Raw genomic sequence first — 8,782 nt, forward strand, 5'->3', positions numbered from 1 at the left:
CTTGGAAACTCTTTGGAACAGTTCTACTCTGACCTATGCATAAGCATAGACTCAATGGCTGTTTGTTTGTTTGTTTGTTTTGATCTGTGGAAGAAAGAAAGGGCTACTGTCATCTCCCAACCAAGTGAGTCAAGTCCAGTTTCTATCAAGTCAATTTCTACTTCATGGCTACACCATATGTGTCAGAATAGAAACTATATAGGGTTTTTGATGGCTCATATTTTTTGGAAGTAAAGCTCCAGGCCTGTCTTCCCAGTTGCCTCTGGTGAACTTGAACCTCCAACGTTTTGGTCAGGAACCACATGAAGGCTGCTTCAAAGGAATCATGCACAGAAATCATGAGTGCTGCAAGAAGAGGAAAAAGACATCTCCCTGCCTCACTGGGCTTCAACTTAGGAAAAGGATTTGATTATCTACCATGAACCTATATAGATAAGGAAGAAGAGAATTCAAGAGACATGACAAGGTAGAGAAAGGGGATCCCAGTATATAAGCTGAGCCTCTGGGTGTAGAATAGAAGGGATGATGAAAAGGTTCTCACAGAAATTGGATCTTCTGCACAGTAAAACTAAAACATGAGTGTCATAGGGCCTCCAGTAATCTTAATTAATACAACCCCAGCAGGGAATTAACATGTGAGCAAGGCCTTGTCTCCACGGTGGGTCCTTGAATGACAGATCAAGCCTGAACTAAAGGAAGGAGATAAACTGTACAGGAGTAGGCTTCATAGTAGCTAAAGATGATAGTGAAAAAGAGAAAAACAATCTCCCCTCCTCCATGGCCAAGAGCTGGCATGGTACTACCAGTTAGGCCTTTGTGTTTCTCTGCTCAGCATAATTTCACAAAATACCAACATCAGACAAGGCTACTCTGCAATCATGGCACAATGAAGCAAAATAAGTGCACTTCATAATTTTGTTTAAGCACAAGCAAAATCAAGGTCACCTAACAAACCACACCGAACATTCTTCTCTCCTGCTGCTTCTTTACCAAATACAACTTTAGCCTCACTAGTTGATCTTCCCTCTCCATAAAATATATTAAGAAATTCCATCTTGTAATTACCCCTGACAGCATCCAATCCATAACAAATTTCACTTTCATAAACACTTCCAAAAATTATCTAACACAAACCCAAATCTTGGAACAAGTCTTTCCTAAGATGCTCTTATTGAAATGTCCATGCTTTGCCATTTAGGCATTCCCTTTCACTGCACAGAGAATTAAACTCAACTTGCTTAACCACAAGTGTCCTCCTGGTGTTCTTTGGCTGGAAGGTCAAAGGGAGGATTTTGGTTCTGCCAGAGCTATCCTTAAAGGACAGGAAAGATTTGTCTGCACAAGATTAAAGGCACTGAATGGAAAAAATTATACCATTACATGGTGGTACCCTGCCCAGTTCACACTATTTAGAAAACTGGTTTCACTTATTATACTACAGGCACGACCAGTTTTATTGTGCTTTGCTTTATTGCACTTTAAAGATACTGCATTTTTTTTTACAAATTGAAGGTTTGTGGCAACCCTGCATCCATCAAGTCTTCTGGCATCATTTTTCCAACAGCATGTGCTCACTTCGTGTCTCTGCATCACATTTCGGTAATTCTTGCATTATTTCAAACTTTTCATAATGCTATTGCACATTTAATAGACTACAGTATAGTATAAACATAACTATTTAATGTACTAGGAAACCAAAAAGTTCGTGTGATTCCCTATTGCAATATTCACTTTAGTGTGGTGGTCTGGAACTGAGCCCACAATATCTCCAAGGAATGCCTGTACTTACTGAACTGAAACTAAAGATACAAAAGCAAACTCCAGTCCAGCCCATCTGCAAAATTTTAAATTGGTCATTAGTTTGATGTGGCTGTGTATTGCTCAACAGAGTGCTTCAATTGCTCCAAAATATTTTTGAAAGGGAAATTGAGTCTTGGAACAGTTTAAAAGCATTAACACATGTAATCTTTACAGGCAGGAATGACAACTTTTATTTCTTCTACTTCCAATCCAAATGGGCCTCATTCCCCAATCACATATACACACTTAATGAATATTACTTCACTTGCCTTGTCATGTGTAAATGTACAAAATACACTTAGAAATTAAGTTTGTCATGACAGTTGCAAGGAAATTAAAAATATATATATTTATATTGAAATGGTGAACTGGCTTGAAACCATGGCCAATTTTATCCAAATTAACCCTTATTTACATGCAGATAACCCTACACATTTCACTTGTATCCATTCCCTACTTCCTAATAAATGGATGGATAAATAAAACTTAAGTGAAGCTTATTTTTATTTATTTATAATAGAAGGTCTATTATAAAGCTCTCTGATGTTTATTCTCCCCCTACATTTCTATTAGAAAATAAAAGTGTACCTCATCTTCAAGAAGTCCATTTCCATGTATTTTACTTTGTTCTTAAAAATATATGCATCATCTATAATGCTCCCTGTAACTTATAAATAGATACAGCCAGGTTCTTTGTTCAAATGGTTTTCTTCTACATTTTTTTTAAGAAGAGGGATGATGAAATCTGCCAAATTTTAGTTTAAGTTAATGCTATCCATATTCATTTCTATAAAGCAGAAGTATATTGGGGAGATGATGAATTTATGTCAAGAATATCTCTTTTTCTCAGCAAAGCTAAAATAAATTTTCAGTGTCTTCATTAAGACTGTCAAGCCATTTGAATCCAATTTCAAATCATTTTTGAAACCAGGCTGGATATAAATTAAATAATAAAAGCATCAAATAAATGACATGACTGAAATGACATTCAAAACAAACTGATGCTTTACATCATCTCTTCTTGACCTCAAATACAGTAAATTCTGGACCTTATTTTATCCTTCATTAATAGCAAAGTTTTACTTTTTGAAGGGCCAAATAGTATCTAAATATTTAAACTTTGAAAATAAATATTTATGTAGAGCATAATAAGTATAAAAAGTAAATATTTGAAGAACTTATTTTACCAACCTCCAGATTTTGTTGTTTTTAGCACCATTGAATCTGCTCCAACTCATAGGGACCCTATGTACAACAAAACGAAACACTGCCAGGTCCTGCACCATCCTCATAATTCCGGCTACACTTGAGCCCATCATTGCAGCCACTGTGTCAATCCATCTTGTTGAGGGTCTTCTCCTTTTTTTGCTGATCCTCTACTTTACCAAGCATGATACCCTTCTCCCTTCTGACAACATGACCAAAATAGGTGAGACAAATGAAGAATGGCTATTCTGGCTTCTTAGGAACATTTCAACTGTACTTCTTCCAGGAAAGATTTGTTTGTTTTTCTAGCAGTCAAGGGTATTTTCAGTATTCTTTCCCAACTTCACAATTCAAAGGCATCAACCCTTCTTCAGTCTTTCTTATTCATTGTCCAGCTTTCACATGCATATGTGGCTACTGATAATACCATGGCTTGAATCAGACACATCTATCTTCCAAGTGGTATCTTTACTCCTTAAGACTTTAAAGAGGTCTTTGCAGCAGATTTGCTCAGTGTAGTATGACATTTGATTTTAGGAGTATTGGCACATAATGACAACAACAAAAATGACAGGAAACAAGAAACTATTGCCACCTGGTGCTCTCATATCACACTATTTTATGCAACATAGCCTATCCAAGAATGATATGGAAGGATGTAATGCTAATGGGCAAAACCATACACATGATTCTCCTCAAAGAAGCTCACACAATTTAGATTATTTTATATTAGCACAGATGTGGAAAGACTGTCAAAATGAAACCACTTCCCTGTTTTGGCTCAGGTTTTGAAACTGTAAACAACACAAGAACTGCCAGGCTTGTGGCATGATAATTGGACATGATAAAAAGTTTTTGAAACTAGTTTTATGAGCACTTAGCTGAATTTTCAGTGAGGGTATTAAAAATAAAGGCTTGGAAATAGAAAGCACAGATTGTTCCCTCCTTACCTCAAGTTAAGAGCTGAAGGATAGCAGATGCTATCAATAAGCACCTCCCATCCCAGTGATTGCAGATTCAACAGATACCAAATACTAGTACCTGTGACTATGCCTGCAGGCTTTCTCCATTTATCTGAGCTCACTTGGCCAGTGCACGGGACAGGCAGAAATGGAGAGGATATAATTCATTCTGGAAGTAGCCCTTATCCCTAGCCAGAAAGGTGTAAGGGTGATTCTAAGGCATAGTCATCCTTTGTGATGATGGATGCCACACCATTCCTCTTCAAATTCTCATTCCTGGCATAGTAGATCATATGGTTGTTTGATTCAAAATGGACAAAACCAGTCCATTTCAGCTCACTAATGCCTAGGATATCAATCTTTACGCATTCCATTTCATTTTTTACAACTTCCAGTTTTCTTAAGTTCATACTTCGTACATTCTATTTCTGATTATAAATGGATGTTTGCAGCTATTTCTCTTCAAATTGAGTCATTCCATATCAGCAAATGGAGGTCCAAAAAGCTTTACTTAATCCATATCATTAAGGTTCGTTCTACTTTGATGAGGTAGCTCTTTTCCAGTCATAGTTTGAGTGAGTTCCTACCTAAGGGACTATCTTCCTGCACTGTATTGGACAATGTTTGCAGGCTATTCTTAAAGTTGTCCAGTAATGTATCAGATAGTGTTTCTCTGCTATTCGTAAGGTTTTTCCTGGCCAGTTTTCTGAGAAGTGGATGGCCTCTTCTTTCTTCCTAGTCTGTCTCAGTCTGTAAGCTGTGTTGAAACCTATGCATTGTATGCAACCCTGCTGGCATTTGAAATGCCGGCGGCAAAGCTTAAGCCTCATAGCAACATGCAAGCCCCACAGGATGACAAACTGAGAGACAAGTTCCTCTCCCTTAGCTATTCAAAATCTTTCTGCCTCCCTTTACCTGGATCCTGCTGCTTTGTCATCCCCAGTTTTTCCTCCTTCCTGCCTTTTGGGTGGGGCCTGTCTCCCTCCCCTTGCCTGGATAAAGGATATTTCAAGATCTGTCCTGAAGTACAACGCTGTCAGTGATAGGATAAAATCCATACACCTACAAAGAAGACTAGTTAATACTCCCACTGCTGTCAAGTCTGATCCAACTCATAGTGACCCCTCCTTGGATTTCTGAGGCAGTATCTCTGTGAAAGTAAAGTGCCCAACCTTCCTTCCAAGGAATGGCTGGTGGTTTGAACCACCAGCCTTCTGGTTAGCAGTCAAATACCTTAGACCCTATGCCACCAGAGCTCTTTTATTTAATTTTATGCACCAATCACCAAAATCAAAGATAAGGAAACTGAAGATTTTTACCAACTTGTGCAATCTGAAATTGACCCAACATGCAATCAAGATGTGTTAATTATCACTGATGACTGCAAGCAAAAGTTGGAAACAAAGAAGAATCACTGATAGCTGGAAAATTTTGGCCTTAGTGACAGAAATAACACCGGAGATCGCATGATAGAATTCTACAAAACCAATGACTTATTTACTGCAAGCACCTTTTTTCCACAACACAAATGTTTCTATACATGTGGACTTCACCAGGTGGAAGACACAGGAATCAGATTGACTACGTCTGACAAGAAGCAATGTAAAAGCTCAATACCTTCAGCCAAAACAAGGCCAGAAGCTGATTGTTGAACCAGCTATCAACTGCTCATATGCAAGTTCAAATTGAGGCTGAGGACAATTAAAACAAGTCCATACGAGCCAAAATATGACCTTGATTGTATCCCTCCTGAATTTAGAGACCATCTAAAGAATATATTTGATGCATTGAACACAAATGACCAAAAACCAGAAAAATTGTGGGATGACATCAAGAACATTATCCATGAAGAAAGCAAGAAGGTTGTTAACAAGATGAGAGAGGAAGAAAAGACCAAAATGGATGTCAGAAGAGACTGAAACTTGCCCTTGAGTGGAGAGTAGCTAAAGCAAATGGAAGAAATGACAAGATAAAAGAGCTGATCAGAACATTTCAAGAGGAGCTTGAGCAGACAAAGCCAATTACTATGCTGAAATTTGCAAAGACCTGGAGTTAAAAAACCAAAAGGGAAGAATATACTTGGCATTTCTCAAGCTGAAAGAACTGAGGGAAAAATTTAAGCCTCGAAATGCAATATTAAAAGATTCTATTGGCAAAATGTTGAATGATGCAGGAAATAGCAGAAGAAGATGGAAGGAATACACAGTCACTGTACCAAAAAGAACTGGTTGATCTTCATCCATTTCAGGAGGCATATGATCAAGAACCAATGGTATTGAAGGAAGAAGTTGAAGCTGCACTGAAGGAATTGGTGAAGAACAAGGCTCCAGGAATTAACAGAATACACATTGAGATGTTTCAACAAATGGATGCTGCATTGGAGGCACTCACTTGGCTATGCCAAGAGATTTAGAAGACAGCTACCTGGCCAACTGACTGCTTTGTTGTTGTTGTTGTTGTTATTTGCCATCAAGTTGGCCCCAACTCATAGCCACCCCCAAGAGATCCATATTTGACCCATTTCAATGACAGTTGATCCACAGAATGTGGAAATTATAAAACAATGTCATTAATATCTCACACAAGTAAAATCTTACTGAAGATCATTCAAAAAAGGTTGCAGCAGTATATTGACAAAGAACTTCCAGAAATGCAAGCTGGATTCAAAAGAGGACATGGAACAAGGGATATCATTGCTGCTGTCAGACAGATCTTGGGTGCAAAGAATACCAGAAAGATGTTTACTTGTGCTTTATTAACTATGCAAAAACATTTGACTGTGTGGATCATAACAAATTATGGGTAACATTAAGAAGAATGGGAATTTCAGAACACTTAATTGTCATCATGAGGAACCTGTATAGACCAGGAGGCTGTCATTCAAACAGAACAAGGGGACACTGAATGGTTTTAAATGCATCAGGGTTATATACCTTTGCCATACTTATTCAATCTATATGCTGAGCAAATAATCCGAAAAGCTGGACTATATGAAGAAAATGTGGCATCAGGATTGGAGGAATAATCATTAACAACCTGCGTTACACTGACAATACAACTTTGCTTGCTGAAAATGAGGATGACTTCAAGCCTTTACTGATGTGATTCAAGAATGCAGTCTGCAGTATGGATTACATCTCAGTATAAAGAAAACAAAAATCCTCACAACTGGACCTATAAGCAGCATCACAATAAATGGTGAAAAGATTGAAGTTGGCAAAGACTTCATGTTGCTTGGTTCTATAATTGATGCCAATGGAAGCAGCAGTCAGGACATCAGACAATGTATAGCACTAGGCAAATCAGCTGCAAAGGACTTCTTTCAAGTGCTGAAGAGCAAAGATGTCCCTTGAGGACTAAGGTGCGCCTGACACAAGCCATGGTATTTTCAATCTCCCCATATGCATGTGAGAGCTAGACAATGAATAAGGAAGATTGAAGAAAAGTTGATGCTTTTGAGTTGTGGTTTGGCAAAGAATGCTGAAAGTACCATGGAGTACTAAAAGAACTAACAAATCTTTCCAGGAGGAAGTTCAGCCAGAATGCTCCTTGGAAGCGAGAATGGCCAGACTTTGTCTCACATACTTTGGTCATGTTGTCAGAGGGGATCATTCCCTGGAGAAGGATGTCATGCTTGGTAAGGTGGAGGATTGACGAAAGAGGAGAAGGCCCTCACCGAGATGGATTGACACAGTGGCTGTGGCAATGGGCTCCAGTATAGCAAGGATCGTGGAGCTGGCATGGGACCATGCAGTGTTTCATTCTGTTGTGCATAGTGTTGCTATGAATCAGAGATGACTCGAGGGCACCTAACAAAAACAATAGATAATGTTTCATTCTGTTATACATAAGGTCACTATGAGTTGGAACCAACTTGACGGCACCTAACAAGGCATAGCCAACACTTTCTTTCGGGGTTGATCCGGGGGAAAGAGTCCCAGTTACCCACAGTGCTAAAAATTACTTGATAGTGTACCCTTCCATTCTTTGTCTCACTCTCCTAATGATGTTTCCTGAAATCACCTCACTTGTAAATTTCTTGCCCTTAAATCTTTGTCTCAGGGTCTGTTTCTGGAAGAACCATTTTGAGAGCTTGAAATGTGGAGGCTGAATTTTGAGGGTGCATAAATGGTCCCTGACACACATCAAAAAGACCTGCCTGGCAAGTTTGCAGAGCATAATTTAGCTGGCTTGAGGTTAGCTTGTTCTAACAACACTTGAGGTGTTCCTGAGTGGTACAAATGATTAACTTGCTCTGTTGCTAACCAAAAGATGGGAGGATTGTGTTCACCCATGGAGCCTCAGAAGAAACCCTTGGAAATCTACTTCCAAAAATTAAGACATTGAAAATTTTATGGAGCACAATTCTACTCTAATACACAGGTGTTGCCATGAGTTAGCTCCATGGCAGCTAGTTTCAAAGCTTAGAGGGGTAAGTGTGCTCTCTCATGTGGATTAGGGAAAAGGGATCTGGCTGTGGATTTTTTTAAGAGGCATGCCCCCAGGAAGACTTCCTAGAGGGGAAAAGTGAGGCCAAAAATGTTGGCCTGCGAGAAACCTGGTGCTTAGATCACAACTTTAGTTGGTGATGCTTTCCTCAAAGGAATTTGCAAGGTCTCTGAAGAACTCAAAATTAGTCTGGAACAATGGTCCTATAAGTTTATGTGAAGGATCAGAATCCCCAGGAGTATAGTACAACTGACAAGGGGCTAGCTTATGGTCACTGCTTGGTCACAGCCAGTTACCCACAGCGACTGAGTAGTTGATCCTGAGGGCCTGGGACCATGGTCACAGGGGACATCAAACTCAATTGG

The sequence above is a fragment of the Orycteropus afer genome, unplaced genomic scaffold, assembly GCF_000298275.1.
Source record: "Orycteropus afer afer isolate SDZICR_OR568_19922 unplaced genomic scaffold, OryAfe1.0 scaffold00180, whole genome shotgun sequence".
NCBI classification, from domain to species: Eukaryota; Metazoa; Chordata; class Mammalia; order Tubulidentata; family Orycteropodidae; genus Orycteropus; species Orycteropus afer.